The sequence below is a fragment of the Prionailurus viverrinus genome, chromosome A2, assembly GCF_022837055.1.
Source record: "Prionailurus viverrinus isolate Anna chromosome A2, UM_Priviv_1.0, whole genome shotgun sequence".
Classification (NCBI taxonomy): domain Eukaryota; kingdom Metazoa; phylum Chordata; class Mammalia; order Carnivora; family Felidae; genus Prionailurus; species Prionailurus viverrinus.
The window spans coordinates 88824697-88852433 of record NC_062562.1 but is presented as its reverse complement, the minus strand read 5'-3'; the positions used below and the strand labels follow the sequence as shown (position 1 = coordinate 88852433).

Sequence of the window (27737 nt, the reverse complement as noted above, 5' to 3'; positions counted from 1 at the left end):
TAAATATGTTACTATGAAGGTCCATCATTTTATAAACCTAAGATTTCTTGGAGGTCACTTTAAATAAACAAGATTGTAGATTCAACTATGGGAAATTGAATGGCTCCCAAAGAATTAAATCCAATCTCTTCAGCCTAATCTTTTCTTTCATACTTGGATTTCAGCCTGCATTTCCAACATTGACTTCATCTACCTCTTTACATGTAGGTTGACTGCCCGTTATTCCAAATGTCTCTCTTGCTGTCCCACCTGTCTGTTTCCATTCCACTTTTCCTGTCTGGGATGCTATTTATCTTCACAGGTGTTTTGTCTTATTTTTTTTTAATTTAAATAATCTCTACACCCTATGCAGAACACAAACTCACGACCCCAAGATCAACAGTTGCATTGCTTTTCTGACCCAGCCAACTAGGCACCCCTCTCATCCACAAGTTGTATCAAAAAGCTTAGACTCTTATGAAACCTTGATTCACATCCATCCTTCTCTCTCTGAAATAACTGGAATAGCTGAAGATAGCTAGACAAGATCGCCATCTTTTTGGAACATCTGTAGCAAATCTGTCTCTTGGATGCCCACAGAAATTTTTAGCAAAACTATTGTTTCACAGTTATATTATAAGAAGGTGTGTTTGATTTATGCACATAACTTAGCTCTTTAGATGTATTTTAGAATTCTCAAAAACACAAACACATATTGTGTACATTATTTTGGAAAGTTTACAGGTTTAGTTTAAGAACACTTCTTTTTAAAGACCACTCTACATAACCTAAAATAAAACATCAAGCATTTATTGGCCTGTTTTCTTAAATGGAAAATTCAATAATTAGACTGAATTATAGAGATATAACCATAACTGATAATTCCACACATAACCTATATATTGACTTATTATTAGAAAACACCTATTACCCACAGTCCCCTTCTCATTCCTAGAAAGGTTTTCCTGTCAATTGCTTATCTGTCCTGTGTAGAGAGGATATGAATTACTGGGACCAGGGTTAGTAGGAAGTATTGGGACCAGGGTTAATGGAAGTATTTCATAGAGTTATCGTCAAGATTTGGACACACTACTTTAGCTCTCAAGACCTCAATTTGCTCAGAAACTAAAGTCACAATGAGATAAGCCTATTTTATAAGTTTTGTGACTTTTTTTGCTTTTTTTTTTGAAGGTTAAATGATTTACACATAAATTGTTTAGAGTATCAGTCTGCTTAAGAAATGTAAGTTTCTATCATCATTAAATGAGTTTGTAATGAAAAATCATACATAACCAAATAAATGATTTTTAATCATTATTTTCATATGGCTTGTTTTGTAATAATATCAATTTATCTGCTGGTATGCCTGTTATCTAAATATCTAGAAAATGAAGTACCTTTTTCACTGAACAGAAAGGCCCTTCCTCACTTGCTGTTTATGGATGAACTGAGTGAATCTCTTGAGGGAGCCTGAAGTAATTCTGCCTTGGAGTGCTCATCCATCGAGGCAGAAAGGATGTGTGTTCTCTGTTCTTGCTTGATTGGGCGTAAAGCAGGGATGTAACCTACAAAGTCATGCAAGGTGAAGTGAGAATTGTATGGAAGGATACATTTTCCACTATGGTAGTTTTCACATAATTTACTGTTTTCATATCACACTTTTATACCACTTATTATTCCTGTAATTGTTTGTTTAGAACCTGTTTTTCTCCACTAGACTGTCAGATTTATAAAAGGATGATATATATTTTTGCTTTGTTCAAACCTGTGTTCCACAGGCCTACTTCAGGTCTGTGGTATCTGTGAGGTTCTTAGTAATTATATGATGAAGCAAATTTTCATTATTGGAGCACTACAATGTACTACTCTCGCTGATTGTTAGATTTGCTCATAGGGTGCAGTGAAATCAATAATTAAGGGACAAGTAGATCTCTGATACATAATAAGGGAAAAAAGAATTGATTTTTTGAAACAAAGATTTGTGATGGTTTCAATGAAAGCTTTCAAAAAAGCAGTGGAAAAGCCTTTAGTTTTTTCCCTAGTAAATATAATATTCAAATAAATTAGTTGAACATTGGCATCCCTAATTGCTAGCTTAATTTTTTATAACCATGTTATGATTATCAAATGTAAATTATAATTTAAATGTTATAATTTTATCTTATCCAAGATAAAACATTTCAAGTATGAGCTAAATTAATGATACTGATCAGAGATGTGTTATCTATTCACAATCTCTTAGAATCACTTATTATACACTTAGAGAAGTATTATCGTACTATGTGTATATGGATCCCACTGTCAGAGTAGTATCTGGTTCTGATTATCAAAAAAAATGTTAAATATATAATTCATTTGGAAAAACTTCAGAATGATTCTGAAGTTGTTCCCAAAGGGAAAAATATACAAAGTGTGAATACATCATTTATAAGCGGTAGCTAGAAGTCACCTGTAACTGTGGTTACCAATATGAATAAGCATATCAGTGGAACAAACCACAATAACTATGCATGAGGCGTAGTCAAATCTAGGTCGGAAAGAAGAGTCTTTCCAAAAGTAAGGGACTTGTGTAGGAAATACTTTTTGGAGATTAAGAGATAAAGCTTTGAAGCCCACTTAAGAGTTCTGGGACTTGGACAAATTATTTAAATTCTTCCCCTCTCTTTCCCAAGTATAAAACTGGCATAACTGTAGTAAGTGCAGAGAGCACAAACCCAGTGTTCTCAAACTTGGACTATTCTGAGCCGTGAAGTCATCACGAGAATAATCTTTCCTGGTTCCAGACTCTAAGTATGTGTGGGATTCCCTTCCAAGCACAAGTGTTTCAAGACACTGGGTAAAACAATCATGTCTCCAGCACGTGGGCTAAAGGGGACTCTGGCACATAGTATTATTCTTCTTTGTCACATCATTTATTTTCCTGTGGCACAAACTCCACCCGAACGCCCCTCAGTTCTTCCTGATGGGTCGAACCCACTCTTTCACCTCTGTTTTTCCTCCTGATTGTTATTATATAATTGCCATAATTATATGTGTGTATGTGTGTATAATTCCCTATGTAATGTCATAACCAGGAGATAATGGTAAGGCAGGATTGATTCTACAGCTGGCCAGTGGGTGTAGAGTTAGAGCATAGCACAGCTTTGATCAAGAATTGTAACTCTACTTGGTCCAAGGCCTTCTGTGTTTTTAACTGCCCTCATTCTTGTGGTTAAAAGAATGCAAACAATTCCACAATTCCAACTCTTTTTTTCTCCTTGTTCTGATGTGTTTTTTTTTTCCCCTCCCTCCAAAGTGTCCTCTGTGTCCTCAGGGCCTGTTTGACCTCAATATTTTATTTGGAATTTACTTCTTTCAGTTCCAGAAATTACTTTTGATTCATTTTTCCTTTTTATTATGTAATAAATTTTGCCTCTGATCCATAAATGTTAGTCAAAAACAAAACAAAAAACAATGACATAGTAAAGTTAATAGAAAATTGGTTTTTGTTATTTGGAAAGATAATAAATATTTAGGTTCTTATGTCATATAACAGAACACATCTTGGGTGATAAGACACTTAGGATTTTTTGTGCCATAAAACAATACACTTTTACAATCGGTGGCTGAAACACTTAAGTGTAAATAAAAAGTCAAATGAGTAAAATATTTGAAAATGAATAAGTAAATGTAGCTAAAATCTAAAATGTATCAGATTTCTAAGCTAAAATGACAAGAATATATTGTAAAGAAAGAATTAATACTTGAAAAAAACAAACTTAAACATTTTCATTTGAAAAAGAATTGTTTTAATATATTATTAATATATTAATATATTTGTATATTTAATACATCATTTAATATATTATAAATATATTATTTAATATATTTGTATATTCTCTCTACTTAGCCAACATTTATGTGCAAACCATAAATTTAGCAGTGTTTTGGGGGAATCTGACAAAGGATTATGTTAACATATAAAACTTACTGATTTCAGAACCTCATTATATTTTTCAAAAGTTATTGAGGACCTTAAAAGGTTTTGTTTTTACCTATCAGTATGTACTATAATAGAAAATAAAACACAGACACTGAAAAATATATATCCCTTACCTCATTTAAAATTGTAACAAATTAATCACATAACACAAATACTTACTTTAATGAAAAAAATATTTCTAAAACAAATTAGTGAGAATGTAGCATTGTTTTGTATTTTTATACATTCCCTTAATATCTGGCTTTGTATTCGGGTTCTCATTCTGTGTCTTTTTTTTTAATGTTTTATTTATTTTTGAGACAGAGAGAGACAGAGCGTGAGCAGGGGAGGGACAGAGAGAGAGCGAGACACAGAATCCAAAGCAGGCTCCAGGCTCTGAGCTGTCAGCACAGAGCCCGAAGGGGGGGCTCAGACTCACAAACGGCAAGATCATGACCTGAGCGAGGTCGGACCCTTAACCGACTGAGCCACCCAGGTGCCCCTCATTGTGCGTCTTTATGCAGTCTGTGTGAAAGCACCCATCTGTGGTCTCTTGAAGCCAACATTGTATGCTCACCAGAAGATGAGGGTGAAAGAGGCAGATTATACCATCTTATTATTTTCAAAGTAGTTTTGACCTTGCAGAACCTCTTAAAAGTTTTATAGGATCATACTCTGTGGATCTGTAGTCTGTAGATCACACACTGAGAACCATTGTCCTCAACCAATCAGGGCCAGACCAGGAGTTGGGAGTCATAACAATGTCACAAAAGCAGCATGGTGGCTGTATGCTTAAGTAGAACTGGAATGGGTATGAAAGTAACAGTCGCAGAGTTCTCCAAACTAAAAATGAACTGTTATGTAGCCATTCAAATTAGGTTAATCCCATCAATCATATGGAAGCATACTTACTTTTTAAAATTAAGTATAAAAAGATACAAAACTATATTTATAGACACTTTTTAAAGAATTACTGGAAGTTTGATCTAAATAATGCTGTTAATACTTTTTTTTATTTTTAACTGGGTAAAATCTAGAAAAAAATCCTCCTCAGAATTATCAGTGATTGCCTTTGGGACATGGATGTGTGTTTCCAAATGTCTAATAATGCAAAGAGTGAGAATCCAGTCTCCATCTCCTGGGCTATAATGGAATTTTAGGGCACTGAACTGTTTTCTCTCAGGGTTCCTGTTTCTCTCACTTAATGAATCAATTCTTTGTTGGTTAGAATTAGGTCCAGAGTAGTCATTTCCCAAATAATTCATTTCCTTTATCTTTTGATGGATGGAATTTTCAATAAGGTGTGTCAGGAACTTGTCAGATGATGTGACTTTGCTGAAAGAGAATTTCAGCAGATGTCTATAGACTGACTCTCCCATTGCTACTTTGTTTGGCTTCTGAGGCAGCTCAGTGATCTGTGTCAGGTCACGTCATCCATTTCCTTCCTCCGGCTGTTGCTCACTCCCACACTGCTGTTTGGTTTGTAATGTTTCCATTTCTTCCTCATCTACTTGAGTACAGCATGTTTCCCTACCTAGATTAATGAATGAACATTTCTTTGGAGCAAGCACAGTGCAGGGCTCTCTCTGCCTGCTCAGTCCCTCCAGCAGACCATGGTCCAGGACTGGGGTTTCGAAGAGTGATTCTCTGACATTTGGTAGGTTTCCATAGCAGGGTCTGCAAACAAACTGATTGCCTCTGAAGAAACACACATGCAGCAAATTTGCGCATATATATGAAGTTTGAATATAAGAATTAATTTGATTTCTCACAGAAGTCTCATATTCTTAATTGTTATATTCCTAAAGTGTATTCAAGTACTAATGAGTTGGTTTGCTTGTCTCAGCTAGCGTTCGTTTATGCTACAGCTTGTTTCCATTAACCCATTTTCATGTATTTGGACAATTTATGTTTGCTTTGTGAACTGCATTTTTGTCTCTCTTGTCTCACATTTTTATGTGCATCCCTAATATCAAAAAAATGGCTAAGCATATCAAATACAGTTGATGGAAATGTAAAATTACCTATGAAAACACTACAGTTCCATGGAAGCGTATAAATACTAATCATTAATAGAATTCTATTATAAATTTAAAAGGGGATTCCATATATGCTGGGCACGTGAAACCTCAAGAGTGTGCATTTTTATGAGAAGCTACAACTGAAAGGTGAGATTAGGAAGTGCGGGAAGGATGATCTCACAGTGATGGATTTGCTCTTGGTCACCATGATATTCATTGTTCTGCAACTCTGTCAAATAACATCCTGGATCTTCCTGATATATTCATAACAAGTGTTCAAATATGCTTCCCAATATTACTGAAGCACCTACAAAAGCCTGAAATAATAAGAAAGCATTTGTTGAGTGTTTATTATGTGCTTGGAATTGAGAACTCTCTAATTCTCTCAACATCACTGTGAGATAGGGATTTATTATTGCCATTTTATGAATATGATAACTGAGTCTTGGAGGAATTAAATAACTTGTTCAAGGCCATTCAGGTCTTTATTGGTGAAGGAAGAATATCTCAGAGCTTATCTTCAGAACACCCACCTTAACCATTAAATATACCATATAAAACTACACAGGCATTACTAAAACAACAAAAAAACAAACAAAGCAAACCTAAACAAATAAGAGTTAAATGATTTTCAAGACTGTATAAAACTAGCACAGTAGTGAAAGAAGGAAGGTGCTCCTGGGTGGCTCAGTCAGTTAAGCATCTGATTTCAGCTCAGGTCATGATCTCACGGTTTGTGAGTTTGAGTCCCGCGTTGGTCTCCGTGCTGACAGCTCGCAGCCCGGAGCCTGCGGCCTGCCTGCTCCGGATTCTGTGTCTCTTCTCTCTCTACCCCTCCCCCACTTGTACTCTGTCTCTCAAAAATAAATAAAAATGTAAAAAAAGAAGGGAGAACCTAGAACCACGCTTGTCTTCCATTTCTCTCCTGTGAATTTTTTTGCATAGGAAGATTGAAAAATACAGCCTCCTCCCCCAAGTCCTTGGGTTAATGTCCCAGGCCTAACCCTGAAGATGCTTCTTTGACTCTTTTGATGATTTCATTTGTATCCACATGATTTAGCAATAGGAATTTTTCTGGGGATTCTCCTTGCTCAATGCACTTTTCTGGAAGGCTTTGTTTCCTACTCTATGTCATGAGATTCATCATTTGGGGGGCTTTGTTATTTAGTGACTCTCCTCCTTTATATGAACCCTTCTCCCTAACGATGCCTGTTTATTCTTTTTCTTTGAATATGGACGATTGCTTCATATTTACAAGCCCTAATCCCCATGCTTAGTAAAGATAGATGTATTTATTTGCATACATGGCTATCTCCCTTGCCCCAGTAGTAGAATTTCCTCCACTGTGTCCTAGCTCTTCATATTTTTAAATTTTTTTCTGTTTTGTTATTTTTATTGGTTCCTGTGTATCATAGAGGAATGTTATAATCACCGATTTCTATGTTACATCATTTCTCCCAATCACTATAGATATTTTTTCTTCCAAGTTGTTAAAGTTTCTCAAGTCCATTGAGCTCAACTCTTGTGAGACAAACTCGGCACATCATGAGAGCATGCTCCTAATTAGTCATCTCTCCTTTGGATCATGATCTCCAGTAGAACTCATGGCCCCTGTGGTTCTCTCTTCGGTGGCTACTTCAGAAATTGTGAAAAACAGTGTATTTCTTTCCAAGATCTAGTCATTCCAAACTCCAAAAGCCCCAGCTTATATTTTAGGGTGTTTATTTTTAACTAGTTTCTGATATCCACCAGGAACCAATTAACACTAATTAACACTAGCCTTTGAAAGTCAATTAGTTTTATACCACCCAAAATTTAGAGCACAAGGTCTCTAAGAATTGTACAAAATTAATTAAGCCCACCTTCTATGGAAAAAAGAAATTGGCCAAATCTAGTAAGTTTTTTGTAGGAGATTTAAGATATTACATTTTCTTTCTGCCTCTGTGGTTTGACCACCCTGCCAAGACAGGAAATTACATTGTTTTTCTCTTTGTAAAACCAACCCTTGCTCTCTGTGATGATTAAATACATTTCTTACTAATTAACTTCCTGGTTAATTTCTTATACCGGTTGTGGAAAAGTTTCCTAAAGTTACATGTCCTTACATCTTTGTTTCTGGCCAACAGTATATGCACTGAAATAGTATCACAAAAATCCCTTTTGCCTTTCTTGACATTATTATGTACAGTGATACCTCTTTTGTTTACCCTCCCTTTCTTACTTCTTTCCTTCAGTCCTTTGATAGATGGTACGTTTGTTTACCTCCTGTCCTCCTGTCACAAAATTTACTGTCAATTGTATTTGAAGTGGGAAAGAATGAAGGTAACCCAGTCCTGATTTTGTTTTGAACAACTGAATTTCATTCCATTACTGTTGAGTATATGACAACCAAACTAGAATACCCTGTTTTGTCTCATTCCTGTATTGTTCCTTTCTGACTTATTATAGTTTTATGGCAAAAGTTAAGTATACTTGTATATGCTACGAAGGCCTGTTGAAAACATCTCTCACAGTAAAATTTGTACTAAGTATATGAAGTTATAAAGCATTTTCAAGTATTCAAGTTAAAAGACAAAATATGGAAAAAAACATATATTAAACTTCTAGTTCCTGATAACAAAATTTTCAAAGGATATTTATAGCTGTACATTTTTAAAATTCAAAGTCCATTTTTGTCCTTGATCTCAGAATCTTTAAAGGATTATTTAAACTTGTAGATTGTTTAAAAATTGCTATAGGTAAGGATAGTCAACCAAAAAGTGTGGCTTATTCCATTCCCCTTTGAAATTGAAGGGGAACCTGCATAATAAAGTATATATTCTAGACTCATCCTGATATACTCCAAGTAAATTTGGGTAAGGGTGAAATATGTTAATACTTTTGCAGTTACAGTCTCTTTCATTGTAACACTTCCCAAATCTAGCTTAGCAAGGATTCTTAAGTCGTTAGTCTATTTAGGAACTAATTTGTCAAGATGAAATAGGAAAAAGGTGTCATATAATTTACCCTCTGTGGTTCTCAGATAGTCGTAATCAAAGCTGACCTGCTTTGTATGATCTTTAAAGATTGCAAAATGAATTTTTTTTAAAAACTTGGAATTTCAGAACCTATCAGTTTTGCAACATCATAAAAAACTTAAATATCATTGTGCAGCTTTTATCAGAAATAAATGTTTTATTGTTTTAAAACTGTATTTCATAATGAAATAATTCTATTATTTGTATACACTTAAACTGAGGATATTTCAAAAACCAAAATAAGTAAAGCAATTAGACTCAATGACCCAAATGAAATCCTCTTATAGTTAGACTTTTTCGCAGGTGCAAAAGTTATTTTATATGAAAAAAATCACAGACTTTTCAAACTGCATATTTTTCTCATTAAAATGCATATTTAAAGGTCTTGATTTCACAATGATTTAGTTTTACTTTATGGAATTCAATTTACATGCATTTAATAGGCTTCTACTAAATCACCAGTTATAATTAAATAACACATTTCAGAAACTTTTATGTTTAAACATGTATTTATGATTAACCTGTAGAGTCCAGGCTATTTTCTTATAAATGGACTAGGTTAAAAATAGAGTTCTGTCTATTCTCTTGGAATTACAGTAAACTCAAACAAATAAGGTCTGCTTTTGAAATAAGTTATAACATATACATTGGAAAAAGTAAAATGAGTTAGCATTGAGGTACAATAAATAGGTCTCTTACCACTAAATTATCTTTTTAAATGGCAAGTTCAACTCATTATATTGCATGAACTGCACCATCAATATGACCCAAATCACTACCCAATTTAAAACACTAAAATAAATTGCAAAAAATATATACATTTTTAATATTAAATATCTATGTTATTTATTGTGTATAATGGATAAAGAAGATCTGTAAAACACAAGGCATGGATCAGAAATGTTGCAAAGATTTGTGTAGCATTGTCATTTCTTGTTAAAACCATTTCTGGAGATTTTAAGCTATTTCCTTTCATTCCAGGATATTTCCATTTACTTCCATTTATAGCACTCATTACACAGGCCATGAATACTTCAGACCAACCAGATTTTTCATTCACATTTTATTGACCAAGGAATATACATTAAGAAGTTACATTCTCAAGCACTTACAAATTGGTCTTATATTCTTAGTCTTTTTGTTTAAAACATTTTAACTTGGACTTACATATTTTTTGAACTTTCTTGAATTTCCTCCTCAGTTTTGTCTAGATTTAGCAGACAGAAATTTTTCCAAGTGGAAACCATGTAACGAGCCTTTGATCAGATTTTTTTAATTAAAAAAATATACATATATATATATATGTATATATATATATATATATGATAGCTTGATGACCCTGTGAAATTGTGGTGAGAATAATTTAAAAGTTAGTCATTGACTTGGTAAATTAAGGCTTTCTAGAAGACATTTATGTAGCTTCTGCTTATCTAAATATTATAAAATCAACCTATATAAATATGGTATGTATCTCTACCTGAATATAGGTTAAACTTCTAGTTAATTGAGTGAATGAAATCATTTCATCCTACAAAATAGATGAGAAATTGAACAGAGTCCAAGACTTCAAAAGAAGCTTTCTTTTTGTTATTCCAGAGTTGTGAAACACTGGAGACTTGTTTTCTGGTCAAAACAGTTGTTTCTGCTCTCACATTATAGACATTCTAATTTAGGGAATTCCATTCTGTATACTTAATTTCCCTGAGAATCTTAACTGGAAATGGTCTGTGTTGTCCTCAGCCAGTCATGAAGGTCTGGTATGCAGATGCTGTATTTTATTCTGATGAGGTTACAGTGGTAGATAAATTGATTTCATGACTTGAATGAAAAGATAAATGATAAAAAGAATAATAATTTTCATATCATTTTTAGAAGAATGACCTGAATTTATTAGTGATTCTAAGTTATTTTTATCTCCTCTGTTTCCTTAGCAAGTATCAACTATGCATCTATGTGTTTCTTGTGGTGGTGCATACATAACATAGAGACTCAGAAAATACGCCATTTGTAAAAAATCACATCTAAAAGGGCCAGCATCAAATACTGTTTCTTCACTGTACATTTTGTTGTTGTATAGGAAAATTTATTAAAAGAAACTCTATTCGGGGCGCCTGGGTGGCTCGGTCGGTTGAACGTCCGACTTTGGCTCAGGTCATGATCTCTCGGTCTGTGAGTTCTAGCCCCGCGTCGGGCTCTGTGCTGACCGCTCAGAGCCTGGAGCTTGTTTCAGATTCTGTGTCTCCCTCTCTCTCTGCCCCTCCCCTGTTCATGCTCTGTCTCTCTCTATCTCAAAAATAAATAAATGTTAAAAAAAAAAAAAAAAAGAAAAGAAACTCTATTCAAAATTCTGGCAATTTAATGGCGGGGGGGTGGTATTTGGGTAGTATATAAGAAAAGGAATAGAAAGGGGAGGAAAGTGGAAAATCAATGGGTGGGATAATGGTACAAATACTTGGCTTCTTATAGTTAATAGTAAAATCTATTTTAAAATGCTGTATCTCTCATATAAAAGAGGCAATAAGGAATTGTTTGTTTAATAGAAGAGTAAGTTCAGAACTATCTCACCACTTAAGGAACTACCATTAATTGAGTTGAACACAAATCGTTGGCCTAACTTTTCTTAGCTGTGTAGATCATATAGAGAGTAAGCAATTACTTCATACAGAGGGAAATATGTTGCCAGTGCGTTTTGTATAACCTTTTATGTCCAAGAACTCTCTGGATTTGTTACGTCATTATAAGTTTTGCTTTAAATTTTAAATATTTATAATATCATTTTGTTGAAATTTTATTTTCAGCTAGAACATGGTGACATTTTTATTTCTCTATTTTTTCAGAGCATTAAACTTATAGTATATGACTTGCGAGTAAGTGTTAGTGTGTTGAGATAACATATGTTCTCAATAGGTAACTGACACATAAAAGAAGAAAAATGTGATTTAATGAAGCAATTTCAGAATTTGTAACTTAACATATGGTTTGAGAAGAGGATAAAATCAATAAACAATGTGGACCTGAAAGCTCACAGACAGAACTACTTCTTAGGTTAGATTCCATGTTTTATGACATTTTAATGTTGTGATCAGTGAAGCTTTCTTATTCTCTCCCAAAAGTATGCTATGGAAAAAAGCAACCTTTCAGAATTTGATGTCCATTCTATGAATAGCATATCATGTCAGTTTCTATTCTAATAGGACAAAGAAAATGAAACACTTTCTCCCCATATTTTATATTAATTCACTCATCTATGTTGAACTATGTTTTACCCATCTGAATCTTTATATCCACTATATAATATATGTTATGCAGGATCACAGAAATATATTAGGTATCTGGAAAGTATATGAAGAAATAATTTATCTCATAGAGAAGAGTTTCTTATGTTAAAAGTTGTTGTTTCTAGGTCACTCTACTTTATTTCAGGAGACTCTGAGAACTGGTACAATTGATGACCAAACTTCTACAACACATCTATTATGTTAGAAGAGAAAGAAAGATGTGTGTGTGCGTGTGTGTGTGTGTGTGTGTGTGTGTGTGTGTGTGTGTGTAGTACGTATTTGGTACAGATTAATTTGATACTTGTCCTTACCAACCCAAATATTCTTACCCACTATCTTCCCGTAAGTGACCCATCAGTCTCGCTTATTTGATCTCAATGAATATTTGTGGATATAATGAATATAAATGAATGATGTCACACTCTGACCCTAACCTGTTTATTTTCTGGTAGTCTCAGATGTTTTTCGGTATGCAACAGCATACTGTTACAGAAATGTATCATCCTCCCCTGCCCTGAAACTATAGTCGTATTACATAACCATGTCCTTGAGATAGCCACATTTGTTTAGTCTTGGCTCTTAGAATGCTGTCAGCATGAGCAAGCAGCTTCTTGCCTTATTATAGAAAGGGGTTTACTTTAAGAATGTAGTTGAATTTTTGAAGTTCTATTTATAACTTCTGGAATGGGAGGCAAAGGTATATTAAAGATCAGAAAACTCTCAATTTCTAATGTAGTATTTGAGAAAATCAATTGAGAATTTGGAGAGCTATTTTTAGAGGCCTATCCAAGATGCGGTATTACCACAGGAAGCCAAACAGGTGGTCCCTGTGTGAATGGAGAAATAAGCATTATCTGTGGGAAGGATAGGAAAGAGTTTTGAAAGGCCATCTAAATATTAGAAATGTTGACTCGTCTTTATACAAGTGCTGTGAATAAATGCTCGCCTTATACAGGCTTCTAATCCTGGCTATCTAAAAAAATACTTTCTAATGTGTTTCTTTAAGGTACATGTGTGTGACAGAGAGTTTGTGTGTACACATATGATTGCATACACGCTTTCCTAAGTTTATATAACTTTGCCTTTATACGACTAATCTTCTCTCTTGAAAATAATCTGTCTTCCAAGGAGGATCACAACACATACACAACCCACCTTATCTTCAGTCTCTTTTCAATCACTAACAATTCTTTAAGGACACCAAGTGTCATGACAGATGAAGTTGACTAAATTTCAAGTTACTGGAGTGTATTTGGAAACAATAAATGAGAGATAAAGACAACTGGAAAATTCAAGTTATAAAAATAAAATAACCATGGTAATTATGGATTTAGGTGCTTGATGGCACAGTTGTGCTCTGAATCCCTCTTTGGTTACCAAGCAGCATTATTATTGATGCTTTCTAAGAACTCTAAATTTAGACTTTAATATGATATAGCAGACCCTGTATTTTAAAACAAGATAAATGAAAAATAAAGGTGAATATATCCATAGTTACATCTTTAATATGGGGGAAATACAGAATGCAAAGACCCCAGTAACTGGGGCTGGGCAAGTGTATTGGGGTCATTAGTTTATGATTTTCACAGTGTGCGTGTCCAATCACAAATAGCATATTTTTCCCAGTTTCAAAAAAATGAAGTTACCAAACACATAAAACTTTTGTTGGATTAAAAGTGCATTATAAGTGTATTGATTGCTTTCAGTGGAAATTTACTGCCCTACGAATTTTCAAAAGGAAAATACTACCTCATTCCCTACTCCCTGCAAAATTCTTGATTGGACCCTATTATATATCAGGTACTATAAGAGGATATTGCAAGTACTATTGGGCATAGGGAGATGATGTGGTATGAACAAGGACCATGTGGATGAAAAGGGAAAATAGGGATTGATATGAGGAACAGTTTAGTGGTCAATGCAGTAGAGATTGAGATAGATTCACTGAAAGGTCATGGGATTAAACTGATGTGGAAGATAAAGAACAAAAAGATGTCAAGGTTAACTTCTAAATTTCTGGCTTGTGTGACAGAACAGATGTAACCCTGAAATAGGGAACGTTAAGAGTTAGGTCAATTTGGGAAGACTCCGGGCAACAAGAGTGTTATTTCCAATTAGGATATATTGATACACCCTGGAGATGTCAAGAAGGCAGACAGAGATATAAGTCTGGAGCTCAGAGGAACAATCTGGACTGGAGTTAGCATGGTTAAGAAATCTTTGAACAGTTATTCATTCAAGTCATAGATACATCTGAGAATGCCTAGAGATTACAGTGAAAAAAAAAAAGGACCTGGGACAAATTCTAGGGAAAAAAAATCAATGAAGCCTAATGCTATTATGAAACCAGGTAAGGTAAGTTATGGAAATATATTATTGAGATTATAATACAGGAACTATGGGCACACATAGAAGCTATTGCTCTGGTGGATCCAGAAGAGGGACAGAGAAACAATTTCCCTCTAGCCACAATGTCTGTCCAGATGAAGTACACTCTGCAGCCATGTCTTCCTCCCTTTTCATCTCATCTGTTCACTTCTTCAGGAAAACCTTTTTGACCTTACTGGATGTTTAAGATCTCTGCATTGTATGCATGTAGAGGTATTTATCATTCTTCAATTTATTTGAGTGGTTTTTTTTAAACTAATATTGGTTGCCTTTCTTCAAATTTAATCTTCTTGAAAGTAGGACCATACATATTTTTGCAGTTCATTTGGATCCACAGTACCTAGCATATTTGTTGGGAAAAAGAGGGTAAATATGAAGGAAAGATGAAAGTGGTAGGGAAAGGAAAAAAGGAAGAGTGGAAGTGATAGGGGAATAAATGAAGAATCCAGGGGGAATGAATAGGCTTCCAGAAAAATATGAAGTATATAAATCTGAAATGGAAAAAATTGCCTCAAAATTTAAGTTCAAAACACATGGACTAAATGAACAACTCTTAACTATATAACTTGATGAATTATATCTACAATGTGATACACACACACACAAACATACACACACACACAGAATCACCACTAAGATAAGTATATAGGGTTCCTTCATACCAGTTTACAGACAATGATCTACCAGGGAAAACCACTATTTTTTTTTATCACTAGAGACAATTTTTCCTCTTTTCTTGAAAATGGAAATATACAATATGTATTTTTGGAGTCTGGCTTTTACTTAGCATTATAACTGTGCTTTGATGTTTTGATAATTATTTATTTTATGAAGAAAATAATCAAAATATACCATCAGAAATGCCTTTTTTAGCCAAAGAGGAAAACAGAAATCCCAGCTGTTGTTGAGTGATTATACCTTTTGTTCTATGTGGAAAAACTAATCTTAACTTTGAATACATGTTGACAAATACTGTTTTCTCTCATGTATAATAGTCCCATGAAACACATCCTCTTATTTAAAAATTCTGCACATTTTATTTACTTCTTTCCTAACACTAAAGTGCTCAGACTTTAGCAAAGCCATGTTAATGTTTATTTGTGGAAGGCAGGAAATGCATTACCAAAGATCCTAAGATCCTAAGGTGTGAGGGTCATAAAATTCTGTAGTTATATTTCTATATTAAAATACTTAAAGGGATAGGTGAGCTGAAGTGTGTAGGTAACATGATCAGAATTGTAATTTTAAACATCACTTCAGTGGCAAGCCTTATGGAGACCACAATAAAGGGGAGCTAGAGCTAATGGGAGAATAAGGAAGCTATTCCAGTCATCCAAGTTTGAGATGTTAGGCATGTGGATGGATGTTGTCAGTAGAGAGGGAGAGAAGGAGATACAATTAGAAACGAATCACAAAGTGTAATTTGCAGGACCTGCTAATGTAATGAATGTGGGATGAGGAAGCAGAAATAATGACTCCCAGGTTTTAAGACAGCTAGATTCAAGAAATGGTGTAAGAATGACCATAAATTGCCTTAAATTGTGTGTGTATACACACACACATGATATATACATACATATAGGTGTCCAAGAGTCTCTTGGACTATATATATATATACATATATATATACATATATATATATGTATATATATATATAGTCTTGGACTATATATATATATATAGTCTCTTGGATATATATATAAGTAAATATATATATATATATAAAATATTTGAATGTATCTTATTTTCCCTGAAATATTTATCTAGTTGAAAAATAGAATTTGAAGGCTTGTATCTTTTCTTATTTTATAAAAATTTTCTTAATTTTCCATTGAACTTATTCAAACAGACAAGGTCCTTATGCTCAAGGCATTCACAGTGTAGATTTTAAGTAAGTTATGTATTCCAAAAGAAAGTAATTGTGTGTTGTCAGTTTCTTTGGGGTTTCTTTGGGGTAAATACCTAGCACTTAGACTGCTAGGTTGTCTGGTAAGTGATGTTTAGCTTTATGAGAAACTACCAACATATTTTCTAAAGTAGCCATACAATTCTGCATTCTTATAAATGACTTATGTGAATTCTGCATCCTCATCTACAGTTGATGTTATCAGTCTTTTTAATGGTAGCCATTAAGTAGAGTATGTACTGGTAGCTCATTGTATTGAGATGAGTGTGTGTGTCTGTGTGTGTGTGTGTGTGTGTGTGTGTGTGTGTGTGTGTGCGCGCGCACATGTGATGCTTTTCCTTAATGACTTATGACACCGAGTTTCTTTTCTTGTGCTTATTTGCCATTGGTATTTATTCTTTGGTAAAATCTATATGCACATATTGCCCATGTTACTTAGAGTTGTTTGTCTTATTAACTTGCAGTTCTTTATGTATTCTGGTTGCAAGTTCTTTTTGAGATAAATATTTTGAAAATATATTCTCTCTTGTAATCTTTGCCTTGTAGTTTTCTTAATAGTATCTTTCAAATAGCAGAACTTTTTAATTTTGAGTCAGTCTAATGACTCTACTTGATGCTTCATGTCCTAGTAGGGCTTTCCACTCTGTGTGATGGAAGCATGAACTATGATCTTTTAGCTCCAGATATTTGTCTTCCTATCACTTTTTAAAGTGGTTCTTTCCCTTTCCTGGGGTAGTCTACTCTCACACATGAGTAGGTCAGTAGTCAGCCAAAGGCTTGGAGAGTCCTCTGCAGATATACCTAGGTCTTTTTCTTTCTATAGATCTCCCCTCTTCAGGACTCTGGCCAGCAAACTGTAACTGCCTTGGCATTTCAGAACTTGGCTCTCTGTTTCAAATCAGTAAGAATCTAGTTCTGTGCATGGGTCTTTTCCCTGTCTCCACACTAGAGTCCATATACTGCTAAGCAATAAGTTGATGTAAATGCAGGGCTTACCTTGATAATTTCCTTTCTCTGAGGGACCACAGTCCTATACTGTCTGTTGTCCAGTTCCTTCAAATCAGTATTCTATGTATTTGTGTGTGTGTGTGTGTGTGTGTGTGTATTCTAATTGTTTAAGGCAGAAGAGTAAATCTATTCCCTGTTATTCCACATTAGCCAAAAACATTGATCTTTATCTTACATAATATTGGAAACATTGTTTAAAAAAATCCATGTCGAGTGGATTGACAAATATTTCCATTTAAGAAAATGTAATGTCAAGAATATCCATATTCTAATATATTCTAAGGAATCCTTTGCTATTAATGAATTTATAGATTGCTTCCTTCTATAAATAATTTCAGTGTGAAGATCCTAAATTTCCTATTTATATCTCAAGTCACTCCTCCTCTCATGATTCATATTGTTATTTTTTACTGACGTCTCCACTTGGCTGTTCTTATAAGCACATCAACTACCTCTCAATGCCAGATTATCCTTACCAGACAAGTGTTTCCTTAGAGAATCAGTATTTGGCAGAGGATGAGGTAGTGTTCAATAATCACTCTAGAGTATTTAGTTTGAATAAGGCTGAATTAAATTACTTTTAAGTATCCTAGTGGCCTAGCTCATTTATAGGCAATTTTATGCATCATAGGCAATTTAATCAATCTAACTTCGTTAATTTTCCATATTGTCTGCCATAGAAGTCTTCCTAAAAAATTACAGTGGATCATGTAATCCCCCTGCCTTCAGACTTTCCAGTGTTTCTCATTGTCTGGAGGAAACTTTTGCATCCTCATAAAGTGCTCATTCCTCAACTGTAAGAATTTTGTTAGAAACTCATTATTTATTACCATATTTACCAATCTACTAGATTGTGTGTTCATTTAAGAGATGTGGAAAATTTACACCATAATGTTGGCAACTTAACTTGCTCATGATTTATACTTTTTGATTCAGAAGAAAGCAAAATACCTAATTTTGCCTTGAAGTAGTTTATGAAATTGATAAACATATTTGAAAGCAATATTTAAATCTCTAATATTGCATACTTCGGAATTGCTTGATAAATGGATGCTAGAAGAATATATTAGTTAGACACAAGATCATATTAATGGCAGGGAGCATGGAATGTATGTGCTTATCACATGGTTAATATTGTGGTAGTTCATGTCTGCATGGAGTGAAATGGAGGCTTTACTTACCAGATTATCCAAAATTAGGTGCAAAGGCCTGTTTGTTCAGTATCCTTTTATTCTTTTGAAATTGCTTCACTCCTCTGTTTTCCTTTGTACATGGAGCTGTAACCATCACAAAGGTTAAGTGAAGAAATTTACACTCTCACAAGTGTTCTAATTTCCCTCTTGTATTACAAAATATTTTATAGAAGATATTTTGAAAACAAATTTGACTAGTTTTTATACATCATTCAGCTGTATGTAAAAGATTGAAATCTTTACTATATATGTATATATATATATATAATCAATATATATTAATGATTCTGATACAAGATTGAAATCTTTACTATATATGTATATATATAATCAATATACTAATGATTCTGATACAAGATTGAAATCTTTACTATATATGTATATATAATCAATATATACTAATGATTCTGATACATTTTCATCAGAAATACTGAGACAAGTATAAATTTATTGATATCTGGTTGACTTGATGCAAATATTCTTAATATATGTTATGTGTGTCCTTCTAAATCCATCTAGATAAGTCCATATTGCATTTAATATAATTTTATGGTTTACAAATGGAATGTCTAACAAAAATCCTTGCTAGAGTGAAATGTCCCTTCTAAAGTCAAAAAAAAAATCTTCAATGACAAATGTTATTCTCAGTCAAGGAATAGAGATCTCACTGGATTGTTAATATATTTTAACATCTTTTTTTTCTTTTAGGACTTTACCAAGGAAAATGTCACTTTCTAAAATTTTCTCTTAAGTGCACTGTGAATTCATAGCTGTTGAATTGTCTTCCTTTTTTTTTCTTTTTTTTTTATGAAATTTATTGACAAATTGGTTTCCATACAACACCCAGTGCTCATCCCAAAAGGTGCCCTCCTCAATACCCATCACCCACCCTCTCCTCCCTCCCACCCCCCATCAACCCTCAGTTTGTTCTCAGTTTTTAACAGTCTCTTATGCTTTGGCTCTCTCCCATTCTAACCTCTTTTTTTTTTTCCTTCCCCTCCCCCATGGGTTCCTGTTAAGTTTTTCAGGATCCACATAAGAGTGAAACCATATGGTATCTGTCTTTCTCTGTATGGCTTATTTCACTTAGCATCACACTCTCCAGTTCCATCCACGTTGCTACAAAAGGCCATATTTCATTTTTTCTCATTGCCACGTAATATTCCATTGTGTATATAAACCACAATTTCCTTATCCATTCATCAGTTGATGGACATTTAGGCTCTTTCCATAATTTGGCTATTGTTGAGAGTGCTGCTATGAACATTGGGGTACAAGTGGCCCTATGCATCAGTACCCCTGTATCCCTTGGATAAATTCCTAGCAGTGCTATTGCTGGGTCATTGGGTAGGTCTATTTTTAATTTTCTGAGGAACCTCCACACTGCTTTCCAGAGCGGCTGCACCAATTTGCATTCCCACCAACAGTGCAAGAGGGTTCCCGTTTCTCCACATCCTCTCCAGCATCTATAGTCTCCTGATTTGTTCATTTTGGCCACTCTGACTGGCATGAGGTGATACCTGAGTGTGGTTTTGATTTGTATTTCCCTGATAAGGAGCGACGCTGAACATCTTTTCATGTGCCTGTTGGCCATCCGGATGTCTTCTTTAGAGAAGTGTCTATTCATGTTTTCTGCCCATTTCTTCACGGGGTTATTTGTTTTTCGGGTGTGGAGTTTGGTGAGCTCTTTATAGATTTTGGATACTAGCCCTTTGTCCGATAGGTCATTTGCGAATATCTTTTCCCATTCCATTGGTTGCCTTTTAGTTTTGTTGGTTGTTTCCTTTGCTGTGCAGAAGCTTTTTATCTTCATAAGGTCCCAGTAATTCACTTTTGCTTTTAATTCCCTTGCCTTTGGGGATGTGTCGAGTAAAAGATTGCTACGGCTGAGGTCAGAGAGGTCTTTTCCTGCTTTCTCCTCTAAGGTTTTGATGGTTTCCTGTCTCACATTTAGGTCCTTTATCCATTTTGAGTTTATTTTTGTGAATGGTGTGACAAAGTGGTCTAGTTTCAACCTTCTGCATGTTGCTGTCCAGTTCTCCCAGCACCATTTGTTAAAGAGGCTGTCTTTTTTCCATTGGATGTTCTTTCCTGCTTTGTCAAAGATGAGTTGGCCATACGTTTGTGGGTCTAGTTCTGGGGTTTCTATTCTATTCCATTGGTCTATGTGTCTGTTTTTGTGCCAATACCATGCTGTCTTGATGATGACAGCTTTGTAGTAGAGGCTAAAGTCTGGGATTGTGATGCCTCCTGCTTTGGTCTTCTTCTTCAAAATTCCTTTGGCTATTCGGGGCCTTTTGTGGTTCCATATGAATTTTAGGATTGCTTGTTCTAGTTTCGAGAAGAATGCTGGTGCAATTTTGATTGGGATTGCATTGAATGTGTAGATAGCTTTGGGTAGTATTGACATTTTGACAATATTTATTTTTCCAATCCATGAGCAGGAAATGTCTTTCCATTTCTTTAATTCTTCTTCAATTTCCTTCATAAGCTTTCTATAGTTTTCAGCATACAGATCCTTTACATCTTTGGTTAGATTTATTCCTAGGTATTTCATGCTTCTTGGTGCAATTGTGAATGGGATCAGTTTCTTTATTTGTCTTTCTGTTGCTTCATTGTTAGTGTATAAGAATGCAACTGATTTCTGTACATTGATTTTGTATCCTGCAACTTTGCTGAATTCATGTATCAGTTCTAGCAGACTTTTGGTGGAGTCTGTCGGATTTTCCATGTATAATATCATGTCATCTGCAAAAAGCGAAAGCTTGACTTCATCTTTGCCAATTTTGATGCCTTTGATTTCCTTTTGTTGTCTGATTGCTGATGCTAGAACTTCCAGCACTATGTTAAACAGCAGCGGTGAGAGTGGGCATCCTTGTCGTGTTCCTGATCTCAGGGAAAAAGCTCTCAGTTTTTCCCCGTTGAGGATGATGTTAGCTGTGGGCTTTTCATAAATGGCTTTTATGATCCTTAAGTATGTTCCTTCTATCCCAACTTTCTCAAGGGTTTTTATTAAGAAAGGGTGCTGGATTTTGTCGAAGGCCTTTTCTGCATCGATTGACAGGATCAGATGGTTCTTCTCTTTTTTTTTGTTAATGTGATGTATCACGTTGATTGATTTGCGAATGTTGAACCAGCCCTGCATCCCAGGAATGAATCCCACTTGATCATGGTGAATAATTCTTTTTATATGCCGTTGAATTCGATTTGCTAGTATCTTATTGAGAATTTTTGCATCCATATTCATCAGGGATATTGGCCTGTAGTTCTCTTTTTTTACTGGGTCTCTGTCTGGTTTAGGAATCAAAGTAATACTGGCTTCATAGAATGAGTCTGGAAGTTTTCCTTCCCTTTCTATTTCTTGGAATAGCTTGAGAAGGATAGGTATTATCTCTGCTTTAAACGTCTGGTAGAACTCCCCTGGGAAGCCATCTGGTCCTGGACTCTTATTTGTTGGGAGATTTTTGATAACCGATTCAATTTCTTCGCTGGTTATGGGTCTGTTCAAGCTTTCTATTTCCTCCTGATTGAGTTTTGGAAGAGTGTGGGTGTTCAGGAATTTGTCCATTTCTTCCAGGTTGTCCAATTTGTTGGCATATAATTTTTCATAGTATTCCCTGATAATTGTTTGTATCTCTGAGGGATTGGTTGTAATAATTCCATTTTAATTCATGATTTTATCTATTTGGGTCATCTCCCTTTTCTTTTTGAGAAGCCTGGCTAGAGGTTTGTCAATTTTGTTTATTTTTTCAAAAAACCAACTCTTGGTTTCGTTGATCTGCTCTACAGTTTTTTTAGATTCTATATTGTTTATTTCTGCTCTGATCTTTATTATTTCTCTTCTGCTGGGTTTAGGCTGCCTTTGCTGTTCTGCTTCTAGTTCCTTTAGGTGTGCTGTTAGAGTTTGTATTTGGGATTTTTCTTGTTTCTTGAGATAGGCCTGGATTGCAATGTATTTTCCTCTCAGGACTGCCTTTGCTGCGTCCCAAAGCGTTTGCATTGTTGTATTTTCATTTTCGTTTGTTTCCATATATTTTTTAATTTCTTCCTAATTGCCTGGTTGACCCACTCATTCGTTATTAGGGTGTTCTTTAACCTCCATGCTTTTGGAGGTTTTCCAGACTTTTTTCTGTGGTTGATTTCAAGCTTCATAGCATTGTGGTCTGAAAGTAAGCATGGTATAATTTCAATTCTTGTAAACTTATGAAGGGCTGTTTTGTGACCCAGTATATGATCTATCTTGGAGAATGTTCCATGTGCACTTGAGAAGAAAGTATATTCTGTTGCTTTGGGATGCAGAGTTCTAAATATATCTGTCAAGTCCATCTGATCCAATGTCTCATTCAGGGCCCTTGTTTCTTTATTGACCGTGTGTCTAGATGATCTATCCATTTCTGCAAGTGGGGTGTTAAAGTCCCCTGCAATTACCACATTCTTATCAATAAGGTTGCATATGTTTATGAGTAATTGTTTTATATATTTGGGGCCTCCGGTGTTCGGCGCATAGACATTTATAATTGTTAGCTCTTCCTGATGGATAGACCCTGTAACTATTATATAATGTCCTTCTTCATCTCTTGTTACAGCCTTTAATTTAAAGTCTAGTTTGTCTGATATAAGTATGGCTACTCCAGCTTTCTTTTGGCTTCCAGTCGCATGATAAATAGTTCTCCATCCCCTCACTCTCAATCTAAAGGTGTCCTCAGGTCTAAAATGAGTCTCTTGTAGACAGCAAATAGATGGGTCTTGTTTTTTTATCCATTCTGATACCCTATGTCTTTTGGTTGGCGCATTTAATCCATTTACATTCAGTGTGATTATAGAAAGATACGGGTTTAGAGTCATTGTGATGTCTGTATGTTTTATGCTTGTAGTGACGTCTCTGGGACTTTGTCTCACAAGGTCCCCCTTAGGATCTCTTGTAGGGCTGGTTTAGTGGTGACAAATTCCTTCAGTTTTTGTTTGTTTGGGAAGACCTTTATCTCTCCTTCTATTCTAAATGACAGACTTGCTGGATAAAGGATTCTCGGCTGCATATTTTTTCTGTCTAGCACCCTGAAAATCTCGTGCCAATTCTTTCTGGCCTGCCAAGTTTCAAAAGAGAGATCAGTCACGAGTCTTATAGGTCTCCCTTTATATGTGAGGGCACGTTTACCCCTTGCTGCTTTCAGAATTTTCTCTTTATCCTTGTATTTTGCCAGTTTCACTATGATATGTCGTGCAGAAGATCGATTCAAGTTACGTCTGAAGGGAGTTCTCTGTGCCTCTTGGATTTCAATGCCTTTTTCCTTCCTCAGTTCAGGGAAGTTCTCAGCTATTATTTCTTCAAGTACCCCTTCAGCACCTTTCCCTCTCTCTTCCTCCTCTGGGATACCAATTATGCGTATATTATTTCTTTTTAGTGTATCACTTAGTTCTCTAATTTTCCCCTCATACTCCTGGATTTTTTTATCTCTCTTTTTCTCAGCTTCCTCTTTTTCTATAACTTTATCTTCTAGTTCACCTATTCTCTCCTCTGCCTCTTCAAGCCGAGCTGTGGTTGTTTCCATTTTGTTATGCATTTCGTTTAAAGCGTTTTTCAGCTCCTTGTGACTGTTCCTTAGTCCCTTGATCTCTGTAGCAAGAGATTCTCTGCTGTCCTCTATACTGTTTTCAAGCCCAGCGATTAATTTTATGACTATTATTCTAAATTCACTTTCTGTTATATTATTTAAATCCTTTTTGATCAGCTCATTAGCTGTTGTTATTTCCTGGAGATTCTTCTGAGGGGAATTCTTCCGCTTGGTCATTTTGGATAATCCCTGGCATGGTGAGGACCTGCAGGGCACTTCCCCTGTGCTGTGGTGTATAACTGGAGTTGGTGGGCGGGGCTGCAGTCGGACCTGATATCTGCCCCCAGCCCACCGCTGGGGCCACAGTCAGACTGGTGTGTGCCTTCTCTTCCCCTCTCCTAGGGGCGGGATTCACTGTGGGGTGGTGTGGCTTGTCTGGGCTACTTGCACCCTGCCAGGCTTGTGATGCTGGGGATCTGGCGTATTAGCTGGGGTGGGTAGGCAAGGTGCACGGGGGCAGGAGGGGCAGGCTTAGATAGCTTCTCCTTAGGTGATCCACTTCAGGAGGGGCCCTGAGGCAGCGGGAGGGAGTCAGATCCGCTGCCGGAGGTTTGGCTCCGCAGAAGCGCAGAGTTGGGTGTTTGTGCGGAGCGAGCAAGTTCCCTGGCAGGAACTGGTTCTCTTTGGGATTTTGGCTGGGGGATGGGCGGGGGAGATGGCGCTGGCAAGCGCCTTTGTTCCCCACCAAACTGAGCTCTGTTGTCAGGGGGCTCAGCAGCTCTCCCTCCCTTTGTCCTCCAGCCTTCCCGCTTTCCGAGCAGAGCTGTTAACTTATGACCTCCCAGACGCTAAGACGCGCTTGTTGTGGGAACACAGTCAGGCCCCTCCGCTTTTGCAAGCCAGACTCGGGGGCTCTGCTTGGCTGGCGAGCCGCCCCTCCGCCCCGGCTCCCTCCCGCCAGTCCGCGGAGCGCGCACCGCCTCGCCGCCCTTCCTACCCTCTTCCGTGGGCCTCTCGTCTGCGTTTGGCTCCGGCGACTCCGTTCTGCTAATCCTCTGGCGGTTTTCTGGGTTATTTAGGCAGGTGTAGATGGAATCTAAGTGATCAGCAGGACGTGCGGTGAGCCCAGCATCCTCCTAAGCCGCCATCTTGCCGAATGATCTGAATTGTCTTTCTAACATGATTTGGTGGCGGGCACCTGACTGGCTCAGTTGGTGGAGCATGCAACTCCTGATCTCGGGATTGTGGGTTCGAGCCCCACATTGTGTGTAGAGATTACTTAAAAATAAAATCTAAGATAGGTAGGTAGATACATAGATAGATGAAATTATTTTTTTAAATTTTTTAATATTTCTTTATTTTTGAGAAAGAGAGAGACAAAATGTGAGCAGGACAGGGGCAGAGAGAGAGGAGACCCAGAATCTGAAGCAGGCTCCAGGCTCTGAGCTGTCAGCACCGAGCCCTACGCGAGGCTCAAATTCACAAACTGTGAGATCATGACCTGAGCCAAAGTCTGACACTTAACCGACTGAGCCACTCAGGTGCCCCAAGATGAAATGATTTTTTTTAATCCTCCCTGGTATTTTTCCCCCTCTCAGAAATAATTTAAGTATCCTAAGTAATTATTTGAGTATTAGAATTACTTGTTTCCTCAATTTAATGCATGTGGGCAAAAGGGTTCTTCTATGGAAATTGAAACTGTTCAGGAATACTAACGTTAATAGGCTCTTAAAAGATGCTGTCAGTGAAAATAGTCTTGTTAAAATTTTAAAACTGGTGTTTAAATTGAGAAAACAAAACACTCTTCAGACCTACTTCACAACGTTCTTCTCTTTGTTGTACTTATCAAAGAAAGACCAAAATTAAAGCAGAGTCACAGAATATTAAGCCATGTTAGCTGTATGAATGGACCCAAATGCTCCAATCAAAATAACCACCCTAATAATCTTCAACTCCATACCTCATGTGCTCAGAGCCACAACTATGGAGAAAAGTTTTTCATACCTTCTCTAAGTCGCCATACCCTTTCCACAGTTCTTGCCAAAATTCTACACAGTAGGAACTATGAAAACGCGTGCCAAACCCTCACGTTCCGCATATAGCCTCTAACAGCTGCAAACCCTTAAGCTTCAAGTGCAGCTGCCCTAAGTAGAACTATTGAAAGGACCCACAAAGGCAGATACACAGATTACATATGTTCAATAACTTTAGAGCAATAGTAAGTATATGTGGTTATATTAAGAACATTAGACAGGAGGGAAATTACACCAGCACTCTCTAATTGACCTTGCAGAGAGAGTCTGATCTCCCTGATTGTGCTTCCATCAGTGGCCAAATCATCTACTTTTGTTAGGATTATGTATTCTTTCAACACACGAACCCACACAAATAGAGTGCATTGACATTGGTTCGGTTCATGCCTGCCCTCTGATTTGTAATTTTCCGAGGGAATGCCATTTGAAGAGATAATTCCTGAAAAGTCTAAGGCAATCCCTGGCACCAGATTACTCCTAGAGACCCAATATATGTGCTATATATACTAACATGGAAAATGGAGCCTACCACAGAAATCTGAGGTATACCGTATAAAAAACAAAGAGCGAATTCATCTGATAGAAATAACTTAAAACATATTTTCTCCCAATTTTTAAAAACTAGATTTACCCTGCAGTCTTTTTTCTTATTCTTAAATATTAAAATAAGTATGTGTAATACTTTAATCTTTTTTTCCTTTTCTTTTTAAGACTGTTAGAAAATTGGACATTTTTGGATTGCTCTCACAAGCTTTTAGCTTCTAACTAATTTTTTTTAGTTGTAGGAACACTATCAGGAAGGACCATGTGAAGACAGAAACTGGCATTTGAAGATCTTTTAGTGTGGATGTGGGCAAGTGAATTCCCATCTCTGCCATTTTAGTGCCATTCTATTCATTTATGCCCAATCTGTGCTGAAACTTCCTCCTTCTTCAAACATCCATCATTAGAAGCAAAGGAATAATCCTGGAGTTAGAAATAAGTGAAGCCTAAGAGTAACTTCAATGTGAGGTGAGGTTATATTGTATTTAAACTCTTGGGCATCATAAGTGTCAGTGTATAAAATATAAAGAGAATTAGCATTTTAACGATCAGCTCTTACTACCTGTTCTAGTACAAAAGAGGCACAATGTTAAATTTTGGAGGGCAACATAATTCTAAATAATTATTTAATTTATGGTTTAACTTCCTCATCCAACTAATCTTTACTTATAATTAAAATGAGCAGAATTGTGTCACTGTAGTTTTCTTTATGGATGTCTTTTACTCTGTCCTACTCTATGCGACACTTAATTTTCATTTATATCATCTTTACTTTATCACTTACCCAACATTGAGATATGTAGAATATTTTCCACTGTATGTATATATATATATACATATATATGTATATATATATGT

General features: G+C 35.9%; 1 protein-coding gene across 1 annotated transcript in view; it reads left to right on the top strand.

Moving 5' to 3' along the window:
* SEMA3A (semaphorin 3A) overlaps positions 1-27737 on the top strand; it is a 468512-nt gene that overhangs the window by 89930 nt on the left and 350845 nt on the right. The window lies entirely within an intron of this gene.